An 18,476-nucleotide genomic window follows, 5' to 3' on the forward strand; every position below is an offset into this window, starting at 1 on the left:
TCCAAGAAAATCACTTTATTTATTAATTCTTCTTTTTTTTGGGTAGTTCCGGGGGAAAAATGGGGGTGCATTATACAAATTTGTAAATAACACCAGTACATGGGTAATCGCTGAAAGTCTTTTTACTCTAGCATAAACGGTTCAGATGGTATAAAAAGGGGTTTTTTAAAATGTAACACCCTGTAATTGAAAAAAGGGCAATTACCCTTAAGTGAAACCTATACCAAAAAATCAACCATCTATTTGTGAATAATTTCCGCAGCATTTCTTTTTAATTTCCGTTACAGTTAGGGAAAAATATATATTTTTTAAAAACATCTTTTTTAAAAACTTGTCAACTTTGGGGCGCCACCCTTGCTAAACGGTGGATGATAGAGAGATGCTGTCGAAAATAAATCGTAGAAAATATAGTCCTCTTCATATTTTTATCAAAGAAATTTTTTGTAAAAGGTACAGGAAGGGCTACGTTCTGCAAAAACCATAAATTACCCCCTTTAAAGGGGTGAAAAGGGGGGTTCCGGGGCGAAATTTTTTCAGAAAAATTAGTCTTATAATAATCACCCCTTGATATGCCAGAAAAAAAATAAAACCGGACTTGTGTCCATTTTGCAAGGTTCAACCTCTGTTTCCTACACTATTATTCAAGTGGAAAATAAAGGTAAAACACAAACAACTTTTGTTTCTTACTTATTTATTTAAACAATAATGTGACATTTTACATAGAAATATGAGTAATTTGGATTAAATAAATGTTTACTTGTCGAATTTTTCCACCGTCTGCACACAACAGCTGAACGGAGCCATTAGACCTAACAACAAAACGTGAAATAAAATGTGTATTTTAAAACTGTTGGATAAACAGTACCTACAATCAGAAAAACTTACCTTTAAAAAGGTACTCGATTATGAAATAACAAAAATATCAAAAAACACGACTGAATATCAGCTTTTTATGGTGACACAGAAACACATCACATAACCCATGCCCCGCTAACTCTAATAAAAAACATGTAATCGTATTTATTTTCCTTCCGTTTAGTCAGAGGCGCTGATGTCGGCATTGTGATTGGTGGAACATGACTTTTGACAAATCCTGCGCTATCTGTGAATCTGTGTTCGTGTTCGTTCGTTCGTTGTCGTTCACTTATTTTATATGGTCGGTTATGTGATGTGTTTGGTGTTTGTGTTTAGTTTGTGTCACCATAAAAAGCTGATATTCAGTCGTGTTTTTTGATATTTTTGTTATTTCATAATTGAGTACCTTTTTAAAGGTAATTTTTCTGATTGTAGGTACTGTTTATCCAACAGTTTTAAAATACACATTTTATTTCGCGTTTTGTTGACAAGAATCTACAGGTCGAGCAAGTCTCGTAAATTTCACGATTGCGAGCCACGCTTCACGCAATCGTGTTTGCGTACTTGTGTTTCGAGTTGCGTGGTCGTGCGGAGTTATATTTACCAATTCGCGCAATCGTACTTGAGACGCTGTGTCAGGTGAGGTGTTTGAAAATTTGTGTAACTTGATTCCTTGATTGCTTGATTCTGTGGTGTGAAGGTGGTTAAACTTTTGTTTTATTTTTTTTTTGTTTTGTGTTTTTTGAAGATAACACAGAAAATACAAGAGGGCAGCATACTTTGCAAAACAACTGTTACAATTTGAAATCAACAATTTGTTAAGTTGTCTTGCAGGTAAAAAAAGTGACTTTTTAAAAAAATATATCTTGGAAACTAAAAATTATTTTTATTTATAATTGAAACATGTAAAAGTATAGTATTCTCAAAAAAATTTTAGCCAAAAATATTCATTTTTGTAGAGTTGACTGCAATTTTTCGACAACAGCCCTTTTTTGCGGTGAGCAGCATAACAAGTCCAGTCTCATCTGAAAGCAAAGTTTCTTGTAGTTTATACCTCTGGCTAGTGAACGAACAAAGGATTTTTTATTAGATGAGGCCATTTTTGTTTTATAAAAAAAACTACTTTAAAAATGAGAAAAATTGGGGTCAAAAATGTGTTTAAACTTATGTAAAATCTTCAATTTTCATTTTTTTTAATTCCTTCGTTCATATTCTAGCCAAAGGTATAAACTACAAGAAACTTTTTGATTTCAGATGAGACTAAACTTAGTTATGCTGCCAACGCAAAAAAACTTAAACTCTACAAAAATGAATATTTTTGGCTGAAACTTTTTTTGAGACTACCTTAAGTACTATACTTTTATATGTTCCAATTATAAATAAAAATAAATTTTAGTTTTCGAGATATAATTTTTTTAAAAAGTCACTTTTTTTACCCACAAGACCTATGTAACCCCTTAAAAAAATGTTTGGAAGAATATGTTTGATGGCCAAGATGCATACATATATTTAGAAGGAAAGTTCCTGATTTCTGTAGTATAATACATAATACCGAAGAGGAAGTAGCCCTAAGCGCCGGACTCCACTTGCGATTTGTAGTTGTGAAGATTGAACACATCTTTCAAATAGAAGTCAATCCATGATTATTTAGTCACAAATGGATTGACTTGTATTTGAAACAATGTGTTCAATCTTCCTGATTACAAATCGCAAGTGGAGTGCGGCGGTAATAACACCAAAATATTCCATAGAAGGTACACAGACATTGAAACATTCCTGGAATATCCCCGAAAACATGTTCCCTGAACATCCCAGGAAAATCCTGTGTCAGCATTTTAAACATTACCTGAATGTCTTATTGGAACATTCCATGAATGTCCACGAATGTTCTCTGGACATTCAAAATATATTTTGTAGACATTCCCTGGATATACCAGAAATACAGTGATGAGCGCTCTAATAACCGGCAAAATAGCACAAAAGATGTATTAAGTAGTGAGATAAAAAGACATGAAACTAGTCGAGCTGGGAAATTTAGCGATATTAGGTTTGTTCATAGTACGATCCAAACGATCAGCAACCGTTGCCAACCGTCAGACGCATGCGCAGTTAACAGTTGGCGCTGTGCAGTTAACAGTTAGAGTTCGTAGACTACGAACGCGCATGTGTCTGATGGTTGGCAACGGTTGCTGATCGTTCTACGAACAAACCTATTAACTTATACATTTAGATTGTATTGATTTTGTACCACCTTCAGATGTATCAGACGAGTTTGGAAACTACCACTGTCACAGTGACAGTTTTAGTTGACATACTCCTCCGATATGTGTAAAGGTGGGATCAATATAACGTAAATTTAAAGGTTAATTTCGCTAAATTTCCCAGCTCAACTAGTTTCATTTCTTTTTATCTCACAACTAAATATGTTGCCCATATTTTGCCGGTTATTAGGGCACTCATCACTGTACATCCTTGCTGATGTGACAATACCTCCTATCTGTTTTTTCATGAGTTTTGTATGAGAGATGGAAAAACATGTTTTAAGGTCACCTCCTGTGTTCATATGTAAGTTTTGACTTGTTTTGTAGTTCATAGATAGTTTAATTTACTACAAAACAAGTCAAAAAATATCATATGAAAACAGGAGGTGACCCTAAGACAAGTTTTTAGTCTCTCTTACAAAACTCATGAAAAAACAGATAGGATGTATTATTACATCACTGACGATATGTGGCCATACCAAATAATACATCCTTGATAAATATAAACATTTTTATTGAACAAAATCTTTTCATACATTTTTTTAATGCAATTTACTGATATTCCTAAATATTTCAAAAAAATGTGTCACATTTGCTTTGTAAACCTTTCTTTTGCCTTTCGTAGCCACATATTCCGTTTCCTTCCTGGTTTTTTGTAGACCACTTCTCTCAGCTGATTCTAAAAAAAATAAAATAAATGGTAATTTTTCTATCCTTTACAATTAACAATCAGAAGAAATATTATTTACAGATAATGATATGCATAATAATAATAGGTTTGTTCTAGCATCAGTTTGAAACCATCAGCGAATAGTGGACCAGCGCGAGTAGAGGGGATCGCACTGGTGACTGTATTATGTTCTTTTACTGACCAACTGTTTGCTGATGGTTTTTGACTAGTTTGACTGTTTGCTAGAACAAACCTAATAATAATGAATATTTTGTATTTTGACAATGACATCTGATGTGGAAGTCAAAACATTAATAAAATTATTTTTTCAAGTTAACTTTCACATGCGCGTCTTAAAATTGTACTTTTAATACTTATATCATAAATAACTATTAAAACTATCTTAAGAGGAAACAGTATCGATCAACAGGTAGCGAAAATGTGTTCCAAGATTGCGGCTGTAATTTTGAATATTTTTTCGAGATATTTGGCACACATATTCGTAATAATAAAGAATGGCGGTACAGAGCCCAATTTGAAAAATATATTAATATGTGGAAATTACTCTGTAATTAAATACAATATAAAAAAAAACGAGCTTGTACCGCCATTAAGAAGAACAAAAAAATACACTTTCTTCAAATACAACTTTTTTATCCGATTTTGTGTTATTTTGGAACTACTAAAATTTTTTATTTCATTAGTAGTTCCAAAATTACACAAAATCTAGGCATCGGATAAAAAAGTTTATTTGAAAAAAGTGTATTTTTTGTTCTTCTTAGTGGCGGTACAGGCTCGTTTTTTAAATATTGTATAATTACAGAGTAATTTCCACATATTAATATATTTTTCAAATTGGGCTCTGTACCGCCATTCTTTATTATTTTACGAATATGTGTGCCAAATGCCTCGAAAAAATATTCAAAATTACAGTGACAATCTTGGAACACGTTTTGGCTACCTGTTTATCGCTCTTGTATTACCTTAAAACATTGTAATTTGCTAAACCAGTATATTTTACTCTACTACTACTCTACTAGCTACCTCATTTTCCACTGTTTCTAAAGACTTGTTAACATGGGTAGAGTTTTGAGGAGAGTAGAGTAGCAGTAGTACTCTACCAAAAATGGCTTGATACCATTCACATGAGGAGAGTACAAGTATAGTACTGATGCTAGTATAGTGAAACCGATTTTTGTATTTTTAAACACTCTTGATTATAAGTGCACCTTAAATTCTTAATTTTTTGCTTAAGCTCGTTTACTCCAAAGCCCCCTTTGCCATTCTTTCGATGATTTCATCCTCCGCAGCTTGCTGCAAACTTTTATTTCTGTAGTATACACTACCTAAATTCCATAAACACTGGTATTCGCCGTATTATAGCTCTACAAGTTTTAAAGTTTCATCTTCGGTGAACTTCATTTTCACTATTTACACAAAACACAATTCCAGCCAGAATGACAGCGCCCCCATGTACTCTCCTACCTACTCTATTCTGCCATAATTGAGCGTGTTCCATGGGTAGAGTGTGCAGCCGAGTAGACATTTTGGCAGTAGTGGTGGTCATAGAGTAGTTACTTTGCCATAGGTTGCTAGTCACTCTACTTTAACTCCAACTATACACTCTACCAGCTATTCTACTGTGCTGAGCATTTTTACAGGTAGAGTTACTCTACTCTATCAAGTACTTGCATCATTACTCTACCCGTGTAAACAAGTCTTAAATCTACTTAATCTTAATCTACTCTTAATGAAAAATGTCTAAAATCATTTACCCACCTAGTATTATTGTAGAATTTAAGACAGTCCAGTGCCTTATAAATAATTTCAATATGAATATTTTTTCCTTTAATTCTCCTTTGATACCACTCCATTTTAGATTTTCTGGAACTTATTTCATTGTGTTAATAGCCCATATTTATTGAAGGAACCCAATCTGGAGATTGTTATTATCGATGAAGTCGGCTGGTTTTCCTATAAGATTAAAATGTTAACATCTTCAAAAATCGTTACTGTTGTAAACTTACCAGATATAAAATGATTACAGCAGACAGGACAGGAAAATTTTCATTTCGCTAGTAAAACCTGTCCATTGTATTGCATTTAACCATTGTTGTCTCTCAGATAACTTATTTAGTTCAGTTTAAAAGTGAACTTTATCTTGACTTTATCACAATTACTTTGCATTTCACACTTCAAAACACAACACCAATGAAGCATATTATCTTTCTAAATTAATACTTCCAGAGAAAATGTTAAATTAATCTTTGTACAACACAAAATTACAAAGAAATACAACTAAAATTATCTAAAACTCATTAAGAACAGATAGAATAAGATTTATCTTTTACACCCAGTAGCCATATTGATTTAATTTTGACAGCGTATGAATCAGTAGAAACGATTATATTTAAATTTGGTAAATATAACTCCGCACGACCACGCAACTCGAAACACAAGTACGCAAACACGGTTGCGTGAAGCGTGGCTCGCAATCGTGAAATTTACGAGACTTGCTCGACCTGTAGATTCTTGTGTTTTGTTGTTGGGTCTAATGGCCGATCAGCTGTTGTGTGCAGCCGATAAATTCAACAAGTAAACATATATTTAATCGAAATTAAATACTCATATTTCTATGTAAAATGTCACATTATTGTATAAATAAATAATTAAGAAACAAAAGTTGTTTGTGTTTTACCTTTATTGTCCACTTGAATAAAATAATATTAAATATTGGAAGTACCGTATGGAGGCTATGGTATACCTAGCGTGGAGGCTAGATAACGCTACCCTTCCTATCCAATCGACAGCAAGAACGTTTAAAATTTCACACCTATCATGTCGAAGCTACAGACCACTTATGTGGAGGCCAGATTTGTAGTATCCTTCCAATTTTCCAGGTGCTGAAATACGTGACATATTTTTTGAAGGCTAAGATCGCATTCTACCAAATCACACAACACTTTTTTCTATGACATAACCGACCATATAAAATAAGTGAAGGACAACGAACGAACGAACACGAACACAGATTACAGATTCACAGATAGCACAGGATTTGTCAAAAGTCATGTTCCACCAATCACAAGGCCGACATCAGCGCCTCTGACTAAATGGAAGGAAAATAAATACGATTACATGTTTTTTATTAGAGTGAGCGGGGCATGATGTAAGGTTAGTTAGAGAGAAATAAGAAATGTGACATGACATTACGCCTAACTGCTACGGCACCGTCAACGAAAAGTTTATAAATGCACCTCAGAAGGTCGTCCGTCAAGGTCACCGTCGAACGGCAACGTTAACGTCAACGTCGAGTTTATAAATAGCCCTTAAATTTGAGAAAAATTTGGAAAATATTTTTTTCCAATTAGAAGCATGTAATTGCATATTTGAGCTTAGTTTTTATTTCCAAACAACTTTTCAGAATAAGCATTTTCGATATTGAGAAAAATAAAGCTACTTTACTCTTGAACGAAGTTCATATTTTTTGACATACCTCGTATAATATTCAGAAAATTTGATATCTGATGATTGAATCTTAGGTTTTGGGGCATGCAGAACTTTTTATAAAGAATAACTTTTTTTCGTAAAATTAATAATAAAAAAGTTTCCCATATGTTTCCAACTCAAGTAGACACGCTGTATAAAGGCGGCTGCACAATTGCCCGGGAACGAGAACGAGAACGGGAACGGGAAAAAAGTTAACCTCTACGTAAATTAATGTTGTAGATGCACAATAACTGAGAACGAGAAGCTGTCCGGTAACGGGAACGGGAAAGTTGACCATGTTTTAACTTTCTCGTTCCCGTTGTATTCCCGGAACCAATCAGAAGGCAGTATTAAAAATACTGTAAAATGCCCAATAAAAATTGGTTATTAGAAGTGTGTGACCAAATTTTAGTGACAATTTTTATACATTTTGCATTAAAATAAATGACGAACGATTGATTTCTTTATTGGAAAAATGTCCTCATCCGTATGATTGATGTAAATCATATAGTACGTACTTATATGGTAATTAGATACAATAATCACATACGTCAAAATAATTGTCAAAGTTAATTTAAATTTGGAAATCTCTCCGAAAAATATTAATTTTTGGCGGATTATTTGATTTATACCGTTCTAATTTAGTTTGTTTAGTTTTGTTAAACTTTTCCTTATTTAGTTTACATTTTGAAAGTGTTCATAAGTTAAACGTTACTTGAAAACTCCTCTATGGAGTCATCTAGTGGAGGCGAACCGCCTGATATTGAGAATTCGATGAATAGTAGCTGTGATTTACAAGATTTAAATGGATTTCTACCCAACCAGCCTCAAAATAAGATAAGTAGTAGTATTAATCTTAACAATATTAATGAAAAACAAAATACTTTAGTAAACTCAGATCAACCAGAAAAAACCAGGCCTGTTTATTTATACGAAAAAATTGATTTAGGACCTTTTTACATTCGCTGTTTCTAGGTACACGCTAACGTGTACGCAAATAAAAAAGTTAGGTACACGCGAATTTAAACTTCATCAAGCCAGTGACGTCATTATTTAGCGTGCGCAGTGACTGTATATTTTGGTACACGCTATTTTGATATGTTTAGTGTTTGTTTGATAGAAAAATGTTTGTTATTAAGGGAAGGGGAAGGGAAGCAGAACTATTCAGATGTTTCAAACTTAACTGTAATAAATCAATGTGTATAGTATAAAATTATATATTCAGGTTAGCAAAATAAATATTTAGTTGACATGACATGTACAAAATACTGATAAACCAATGCTGTTGTGTTTATTTATATTTATACAAGGAAGTTGAACTTGTTACGATTTTCATAGAAAATTGGTTATAACTTTGTAAATACCCTGTATAACATAATAAACCTTTATATTTTTGTGATGGGGACGTTATGATTTCGAACATAAAATAAATTATAGGGTGTTCCATTTAAAAAACCATAAGTTTGGTCTGCCACTAAATCAATCGCCCTGTGTATTTTATCTTATTTCTTCTGCTACCCTACGAATTTTTGTCTCTTATCTTTTTCATACTGTTTTAAAATGTTGTTAAACTCATTAAAAGAACTAAATAATTTTCCACACTCCATTATTAATTTAAAAACAAGCACTAAATAAATAAAAAATAAGAAATCTCTTTACTAATCAATATTAAAATGTAACACAACACGATTAGACAAATTCTAAACTCACTCTGACACTCGCGATATTCTCAAGTTAGCGTGTATGTAAAAAACCAGTAAATAACAATGCACGCTAATAGTGACGTCACTGACTTGATGAAGTTTCGCGTGTACCTAACTTTTTAATTTGCGTACACGTTAGCGTGTACCTAGACACAGCGTTTTACATTTTCATTGAAAACTCCAGTTTAAATTTTACAGGAAAATTAAACGCTGTTAAAATAGGCGAGATCCTATTTACGTTACATCCAGAAATTGACAATTATATAAAAAAAATTGACTCAATCGGACGCAACCGAGTTAGGGTCTCATTTAAAAATTATAGTAGCGCAAATGCTTTAGTTACTTCCAAATTCCTTATTCAAAAAAATCTGACCGCATACATTCCAAAATTTCAATTGTTTAAACTAGGTGTAGTAAGGGATATAGATTCAGATATATCGGAAGAATATCTTAAAAATAGAATAAAGGAATTTGATCACCATTGCAAATTCTCGGTTGAGTATGTGAAACGAATAACAAGAAAAATAGTAGCAGATGACAAAGTAATATTTAATCCAACAAAATCAGTTATTGTGTCTTTTAAATGCCAGAATATACCAAAGTATGTAGTAATTAATCATGTCTTACACACTGTTGAAAAATACCAGCAAAAGGTAATTATCTGTTACCACTGCTATAGGTATGGGCACATGAGTAAGCAGTGTAAAAGTAATCCTCGCTGTTTTAAGTGTCATGAATCTCACCTTTCCGATTCTTGTTCTTTATCATCGTTTAACAAAAAATGTCTATCCTGTGAAGGTGAACACTTCACTAATGAATGGGAGATATGCCCAGAATTTGATCGCCAAAAGAAAATAAAACATTATATGTCTGAAAACAGCTTATCTTTTAAGGAAACAATTAAACTCTTTCCTAAGATAACTTATGCATCTATAGCAGCCAATAATTCCTCAATAAATTCTCATCAAACTCCAAATATGAATGCACCATCCTCTTCCTATTCCTTTACTCAATTGTCCACGTCTCAAACATCTTCCAATCAGTTCGCTCTACCTTCAGTTTCAAATAGATATACAATAGTAAAACCACCAAAATACAAACGACCTATCTCTTCCTCACCAGATCAAGTAACAATGGAACATCAAAAAATAATAAAGTTAAACCCCATGTCCAACAGACCTGGTGGTATTATCACCTCTTCTTCGTATCAATCTACATTTAATCCAGAACAAGGATCTAAAATACATGAACCATCAAAAGAATTAACAGAATTAATATCAAATATAGTTACAAGTATTATCTCTAATATAAATCACAAAAATTTTGAAATTCCAGAAAAATCAGTTCTAGTAAATTCAATTCAATCAGTTTTAAGTTCTCTCTTATATAATAATGAATAGATTGGTAATTTGTCAATGGAATTGTAGATCGGCTAACTCTAATAGAGAAAACCTTATCCACCTATTAGAAGACCAGAAAGTTGATATCGCATTATTATCAGAAACTAGATTTAAACCAGAAAAGTATTATAACTTTCACGGGTACAATATTGTCAGAGACGACCGCTTTTCAGTAACTGTTGGCGGTGGCTCAGCAATTTTAATAAATTCAAACCTATATTACGAGGAAGTCACCATGAAAGTAGATTTAATAAACGTCAATAAAGTAGCAATAAAAATATAAATAAAAAAAGTTTAAGTCATATACTGTCACATTTATATCTATGTATGTTCCCCCAGGAACCAAGTTATTGTTACAACAATGGAACAATTTCATAACATCTATAGAAAGACCATTTATAATAGGAGGTGACCTTAATGCTCACCACATTGCCTGGGGCCTAGACAACTAAACAGATATGAAAGGTAAAATCTTGATGGACTGTATAGACGATAATAATTTAATATTCAAAAATGATGGCTCTCCTACTTTCTTTAGGAACTTCTCGAAATCGGCAATAGACCTGACCATTTGTACTCCTGACTTAAACCACCTGATCACTTGGAAAACACTTCAAGACCTATTTGGTTCAGACCATACACCTATAAGAGTAGAGTTAGAGGATCAACCAACTCATACATATAATCCATATTCACAAAAGTGGAATTTAAAGAATGCCGACTGGAAATTATATGAACAGTATTCGGAAGATGTATTCTCTCAATTTAAAGATATAAATTCTTATGAACAAATTTTGCACAATATAAATACAACTGCATCCTACTGCATCCCCAAATTTAAAATAAAAAAACCGACTTCCAGAGGAAAATACTGGTGGGATTTAGAATGTGAAGAAGCAGTCAGAAGAAGACAGGAAAGTTTTTGTATATTCAAAGAAAATCCAAACCATGAAAACCTACTTAAGTATAAAAAAGATGATGCACATGTCAAGAAGATCACTAAACAAACTAAAAGAAATAGCTGGAGAGATTATGTCGGATCCCTAAATAGGTCAGTCCCTATTAAAGATGTATGGTCAAAAGTTAACCGAATAAAAAATAGAAAAACAAAGAACAAAGTCCCTGTTATTCTGTCGGAAGCTTCGTGGATAGAAGAGTTCCATCAAAATATCACACCGCCGTCTGCAGAATTAGTAATTTCTGATTTACAACTAAATGCTCTGTACGACTATCCAGAACCAATCCGTTTCCTAGTCAAACCATTTTCTGCCACTGAACTAAACTTTGCGTTGAAGAAAAACTCAAATTCAGCACCAGGTGCCGATAATATCCATTACTCGATGCTATCAAATCTTTCAAGAATTGGTAAGGCTGCACTACTGAAGGCCCCGTCTCACCATCAAATAATTGACAGTTATTTGATCAAACTTGACAGTTAGTGACACAAAGTGACAGTTAGTATGTATAGTTTGTGTCACTAGTCAAGTTTGACTGTCAAGTTTGATCAAATAACTGTCAATTATTTGATGGTGAGACGGGGCCTTAAATATATATAATGAAATTTGGATGCGCCGCATAAAGATTCCTGACGATTGGCACGTTTACACTATTATCCCGGTTTTAAAACCAGGAAAATCATCAAAGAATTGGGATTCTTACCGTCCAATCGGTCTGGCTTCCTGTATACTAAAAACATATGAGAGACTTATTAAAAACCGTCTGGAATTTTGGCTAGAAAAGAACGACCTATTACCAAGAAGTCAGTTTGGTTTTAGAAAAGGTAAATCCACACAAGATAGCCTCTGCCACTTTTTAATAGACATTTATAGTTCCTTTACTTATAAGAAAGCAGTTAGTGCTTTGTTCTTAGATATAAAAGGGGCTTACGACAACGTTAATCTTCACATACTATACGCGAAAATGTTGGAAATAGGAATACCCGAGATAGTAACATGGAACATCATTAACTTATACATTAATCGAGCAGTTCACGTTAGATTAAATGGAGATCAATCTAACTCCCGATACACATCTTTGGGACTACCTCAGGGTAGCATCCTAAGTCCTATATTATATATACTGTATACTGCTGACTTAGAAACTAAACTTCCTCAACACATAAAAATCCTACAGTACGCTGATGATGTTGCGATATATGCAGAAAATAAGTCAATAGATAGATGTAATAACTACCTTAAATCGACATTGAATATTATAAAAAAATGGGCTACCGATAATAACTTAACAATATCAGAGAGTAAATCAACCATTGTTACCTTCACTAAAAAACGATATGTTCCTCAAAGCCATCTACAATTTGATAATACTAGTATTCCTTATAAAACTTCAATAAAATTTCTTGGCGTATTTTTAGACTCCAAATTAAATTGGAAAGAACACACAAATTACATATTACGAAGAATGGAAAATGCAATGAATATCATGAAGACTGTAAGTGTCAGTAACTGGGGAGCTGATCCAAACATATCAATATTACTATACAGAAATTTGATAAGATCAATCTTAGACTATGGATCTATTTTTTATGGCTCAGCATCAAACTCTGTACTCCAAAAAATCGAGAGGATCAAAAATAAGGCACTTAGGTTATGCACTGGTTATCTTCGTAGCACACCTATATTGGTCATGGAATGTGAGCTTAATGAACCTCCACTTTCATTACGCAGGGAATACCTAAGTGAGAAATTTATAGTTAAAACAGCGGTTAACGATAAACTGCTATTAAATAAAATTGTTCATTTAACCACCTCATACCTAACTCATTATTACTGGGAAAAAAAGAAACTGCTTTTAGTTGTGGAAAGCTTCCTCAACGTTTCTAATTCCATTGGCGACATACACCAAATTGAACAAAGCTCGTCTCGAAAGCTAAATTATGAAGATTATTTATCTCCAGTTAACTGTCATTTAAGTAATATTCGTGCGACAGACTTCCTTACTAAAATAGACCACCTTCAGTGTGTACAAAAAAACTGGGGGAGTTATCAGAAATTATATACGGATGGTTCAAAAATGGAAGGAAAAGTTGGATATGCTATATATTACCCACAAAAAAGTATAAAAATAAACAACAGATTACCTGATAAAATGACAATTTTCACAGTTGAACTCATTGCAATAAAAGAAGCATACAAAATATGTATTAATCAAAAAGAACTCAATTATGTTATATTTACAGACTGCCAAAGCATTGTAAAGACATTGAAATATAATGTACATAATTTTGCAGAAAATTATATCATCAGTGACATCATAGCAATGAACAGTGAAGCTTTGAAATCGGGCAAAAATATAATATTGTGTTGGATAAAAGCACACATTGGTATAAAAAACAACGAAATAGTAGATGATCTGGCTAAAAAAGCAACAACGAAGGAATCCACTCTGCATACTTATCAACTTCCTATGGGAGACATAATTTCTATTATGAGATCTATCAAACGGACGAAATGGCAGGAACAATACAATAATTCAGACAAAGGAAATTATTACAAAAAAATCCAGCCTACACTTCCCATCAAGACATGGTTTAATCAAGTTTCCAACAAAGGCTTTATCAAAACTATTTGTCGAATAAGAAGTAATCACTGTCTGACTCCAGTCTACAAAAGAGAAATAGGACTTGTAGATAATGATGAATGTTTATGTGGAGAGCTAGCTGATCTACAACATATGCTATTAGAATGTCCTTTACATTTTATTGAAATATCAAACTTTTTTGCCAATCTAGTTCAAATTAATGTACAATTTCCTTTTAATCTTATATACCTTTTACAATCAAACAATCTAGATGTTTATAAAATTTTGTACAACCATGTTAATTGTTTAAAATTAAAGCTCTGAGAAAAAAAGAAAAAAAAAAAATAAAAAAAAAATAATTAAATAAAATAAAAAGTTACTAAGATCTAAACCTCCGCGAGGTTGAATCGGGTTTAGGTCTTAGCGCGATAAAAAAATATACAAAAAAAAAAAAAAAACTAAAAAATGTAATAAAAAAAATGTTAAAAAATATAATAAAAAAAATAATAAAAAAAACAGAGTAAAAAAAAACAGTAGTACTAATAGTTTTAAATTTAGATACTAAGCATATATTTTGTAAAAGAGAGAATTCAAAACACATTGACTGGCCAGTTGGTTGCTTAAACCAGTGCCAATAAAACATAAACACACACACAAGATACAATAATAATATAAATATTTGAATGATATGCTTTTTATCTTTATGCTGACAAACCTTTGCGATTGCACACATATTGTGTAAATTAGTTCCAAGATCATAAAAAACGAAAATATTAAAAGCTCGTCATCAAATAAATCCATATTTTTAGAGTTAACAGACATGTTCTTTTAATAAAATTAGAAAAAGATCGTTCCACAAAATTTATTTTGAGAAGAAAAATAATTAATAGCACAAGTGACAGTGACACAAAACAGCTGTTTACCATATAATGGGGAACTTGCACATTTTTTTTTATTACTTAATAATGTTCAGTTTTGTATAAAAATGAGATTTCCAAAATTTCCCGCTTCAAAAACTCATAATAACTTAGAAATACAAATTTAAAGTCTTCTTTATTTTAAAGTAGTTCAGACGGCCCGTGACGTCACATAGTTTTACATTAGTTTTTTATATGGTTATATCAGTGATGTGGGAGGGTTATATGGGAGAGATTAAATGTCCAGCAAACGACGGCAATGTTGCCAGATTCCTACAGTTCGCTTTTAAATTTGACAGTTCTGTTTTCTCAAGTCAAAAATCTTAACCTTACTTTTACAAGTGATTAGGATTATTATTATTATTTTATTTACATGTAAATTGAAACAATAAATATTGTGCTGTGTCATAATTTCAAACTCATTATGTTGCAGTCTTTTCCAGTTGATAAAATTGCAATTCAAAAACTTTTAGGTATGTACGTGTAACTTCCACATTATTATTTATTTTTTAAGTATTAAGGTTGATGTTGATATCAAAAATTTAGATTTCAAAGATAGTTTTATGTAGGTAGATACTAATAGAGTAATACTAGATAATAGATTAGATACAAAGTAAGCTGTAAGTAGTATAACTACCCATGTAATCACCTGTTATGTTTTTTTTTAGATTTGCACTGTATGGCTGGCACAGGAAGAGAACAAGAGTACAAGAACATGAAACATCTTATTATGAATGTATATGTATGTGATCCTCAAAAAATTATTTTACAGAACAAGATAGAGAAAGAGCTTTAAAATCCCAAGGATCCTGCAAAATGTTTATTTGGTGTACCTACTAGTCGAATAATAGTATCTAAAAATATTGAAACTATTTTAAAACAGATTACAGGCACTTCAAAGTATATTTTGAGACTTTCTTCAAAAATGTAAGTAAAATATTTGCATATCAACAGCGGAAAGGCAGGACTTCGTAACTGAAAAAATTGTATAACATGAGTTACTTCAGTTTTCGCTTTAGAATAAGTGTATCGGCAGCTATTAAACAGCGATTACAGCTGGGATAGTTTCCAGAAGGCTTCCAAAAGGCTTTCCCAGCTCTGAAAGCTGTTTAATAGGTGCTGATACACTTATTCTAAAGCGAAAACCGAAGTAACTCATTTTATACAAATTTTTCAGTTATGAGGTCCTGCCTTTCCGCCGTCGATATACACAATATAATTTAAAACAAGAATGTTACCACTAAACCACTTTTTAAATATTAATCATGAATATTTACTAGAGTTTACAATTTCAAACTAGTGTGTTTGATTCTCCTATACCTATATTTTACTTTTTTAGTAAACTTCAGACTGTTCAGGATAGCATAATAGCATAGGAGGCGAATTAAAAAGAATTGATTTACTTACAAGAAAAGATATCACAAACATTAAACTCTCTTATGGCATTGATTTGAAAGATGGGTATATGTACAATGATGATGCAACCAGTGTTTATTTTTGGGTTGAATGCTTACAGACTCATGTCCAATATTATTTTACAATCAACAGGGAATACTAATGGATATTCATTCTGAATTTAACATCTATGATTTTTGTCTTATTTGCATGAATGCTGTGCCAAAAGGAAATGTTAATTAAGTTTGGTAAATCCTTTATCGCAATCGATGGAACTCATGGGCTCAATTCCTATTCCTGACTTTGAACTTATGATAGTATTAGTAAAAGATGAATTTGGGAATGGATTTTGTACTGCTTTCTTATTTTCAAATAGAAAAGATACCTACTTTAATTTACCAATTTTTTAAAATACATGTCTGTGTTGGTATTATATGTATAGTCAAATGTTTTCATATCAGGCATAATCTACACCTTTTACAATGCCTCGTCAAATGTAATGGGTATTGCTCCTAATAGACTGTTAAGTGCCTGGCACATAGATAGGGCATGGTAAGTAAATCTTAATAAAATATCTGATTCTGAAAAAAATCCTATTATGTATACAAGATGTATTAATGATGGTTTAGAGAGTATTAATAGCTTTTTGGGTAGACTTCTAAGTGATGCAGATACATACAATTTTAGTAAGTATTTCCAGTAGAACTACTGCAATAACATCCAACAATGGGTCTATTGTTATAGGAAGAGGTTGTGGAATTAATACCAATATGACCATTCAAAATTTTCATAAAATTTTGGATAAAAGGGTATCCATTAGTTGTTATCAGTTAAGTTTAAAACTTGGCACTCATGGAGAGCTATACCATAATATATAATAGGTATATCTCATATTGTTCACTACAGTAGTAATGAGTGAGCCTGCATACACAGAACCATAATAATATATTATAGTTCGTGTATGCAGGCTCACTCATTACAATAGTGAGCAATATGAGATATAACATATTATAGTATAAGTCTCTGTGCATGACCAGATTAACATGTTTGGTGCCCATCTCAAACAAGCTGGTACCACATACTTAAATCATTTATTTAGTTACACAGTACTACTCGCATAACTTATGTGTCGTCGGTACCTTCCGTAAAACCTTCGTGATGCTACCCATACGTCATGACCACTGAATGTGTTAAAGCTTGTTAATGTAGGAGAGTTATACTAAAATATATATCTTATATTATATTGCCTTAAATAGAAAAAATATCTTATTTAAATTGTATCCATGTAAGTTTTGATTTAATGAAATAAACCTTTTAATCAAAAAAGTGTTGTTTACTTGTGTACACCCAGCAATATCCTGATCATAGATAAATAATATAGTATTACCGGATCCTGATATGCAGACGCCAATAGGGCTTTTCATCGATTGTCATTTGTTTCGAGCTTCTGTCATGAGTCACATAATATTAATGTATCTACGTCATACGTCTTTGGTTTGTATCATTGGTATATACCAATAACGTATGATGTAGATATATTAATATTATGTGACACATGACAGAAGCTCGAAACAAATGACTGTGAATGAAATGCCCTATTGAATAGGGCTTTTCAGCAATTGTCATTTGTTTCGAGCTTCGGTCAAGTGTCACATAATATTAATAAATCTACATCATACGTCTTTGGTTTGTATCATTGGCAATATCAATAACATATGACATAGATATATTAATATTAGACAACACATGACAGAAGCTCGAAACAAATGACAGTGAAAAGCCCTATATCATGTAAATACAAGTCATAAAGATGTCTTTCTACGGTTAAAATTTCACAGCCTAAAGACATCATTTATGTAACTTCTTAAGCTGTCACAAAATGACTGCAATAAGAAAATAGAATTTATTGGGTGCGTTCGGACGACCATAGCGGCTGGCGGTCAGCAGAAATCGGCTGAGTGGTTGTATCCAGCCGTGATAGGGAAAGCTTAGTAAATCTCTCAGCGGCTGGCTTCCAGCGGTGACGTCTGACAGCTACTGCTGGCTCAGCTGTCCAGCCGCTGTGGTCGTCCGAACGCACCCATTATTAACTCGCCTCGCCCCCAGGCAAAGTATAGGTGCTAGTCCACTAAGAATGTTTTTTCAATTTTTTTTTATTTTGCGGCTTTAGCGTTTAGCTATTTAGCCAGATACATGATGAGAATTAATACTATTATAATACATATTAAAACTAATTCAAATTACTA

General features: G+C 32.4%; 3 long non-coding RNA genes across 3 annotated transcripts; 1 reads left to right on the forward strand and 2 right to left on the reverse strand.

Moving 5' to 3' along the window:
* Window positions 1-674: 674 nt before the first annotated feature.
* LOC126878927 (uncharacterized) lies at window positions 675-980 on the reverse strand. The gene is made up of 2 exons (XR_007695885.1): window positions 886-980; window positions 675-809 (listed from the first exon to the last, which is right to left on the reverse strand). It is a non-coding gene; the product is annotated as an uncharacterized LOC126878927 (long non-coding RNA).
* Window positions 981-3,613: 2,633 nt separating this feature from the next.
* Window positions 3,614-5,788, reverse strand: LOC126878926 (uncharacterized). The gene is made up of 2 exons (XR_007695884.1): window positions 5,566-5,788; window positions 3,614-3,795 (listed from the first exon to the last, which is right to left on the reverse strand). It is a non-coding gene; the product is annotated as an uncharacterized LOC126878926 (long non-coding RNA).
* An 8,632-nt stretch (window positions 5,789-14,420) lies between these two features.
* Window positions 14,421-17,698, forward strand: LOC126881660 (uncharacterized). The gene is made up of 3 exons (XR_007696955.1): window positions 14,421-15,308; window positions 15,504-15,762; window positions 16,175-17,698. It is a non-coding gene; the product is annotated as an uncharacterized LOC126881660 (long non-coding RNA).
* The last annotated feature ends 778 nt before the right edge of the window (window positions 17,699-18,476 follow it).

The sequence above is a fragment of the Diabrotica virgifera genome, chromosome 1, assembly GCF_917563875.1.
Source record: "Diabrotica virgifera virgifera chromosome 1, PGI_DIABVI_V3a".
NCBI classification, from domain to species: Eukaryota; Metazoa; Arthropoda; class Insecta; order Coleoptera; family Chrysomelidae; genus Diabrotica; species Diabrotica virgifera.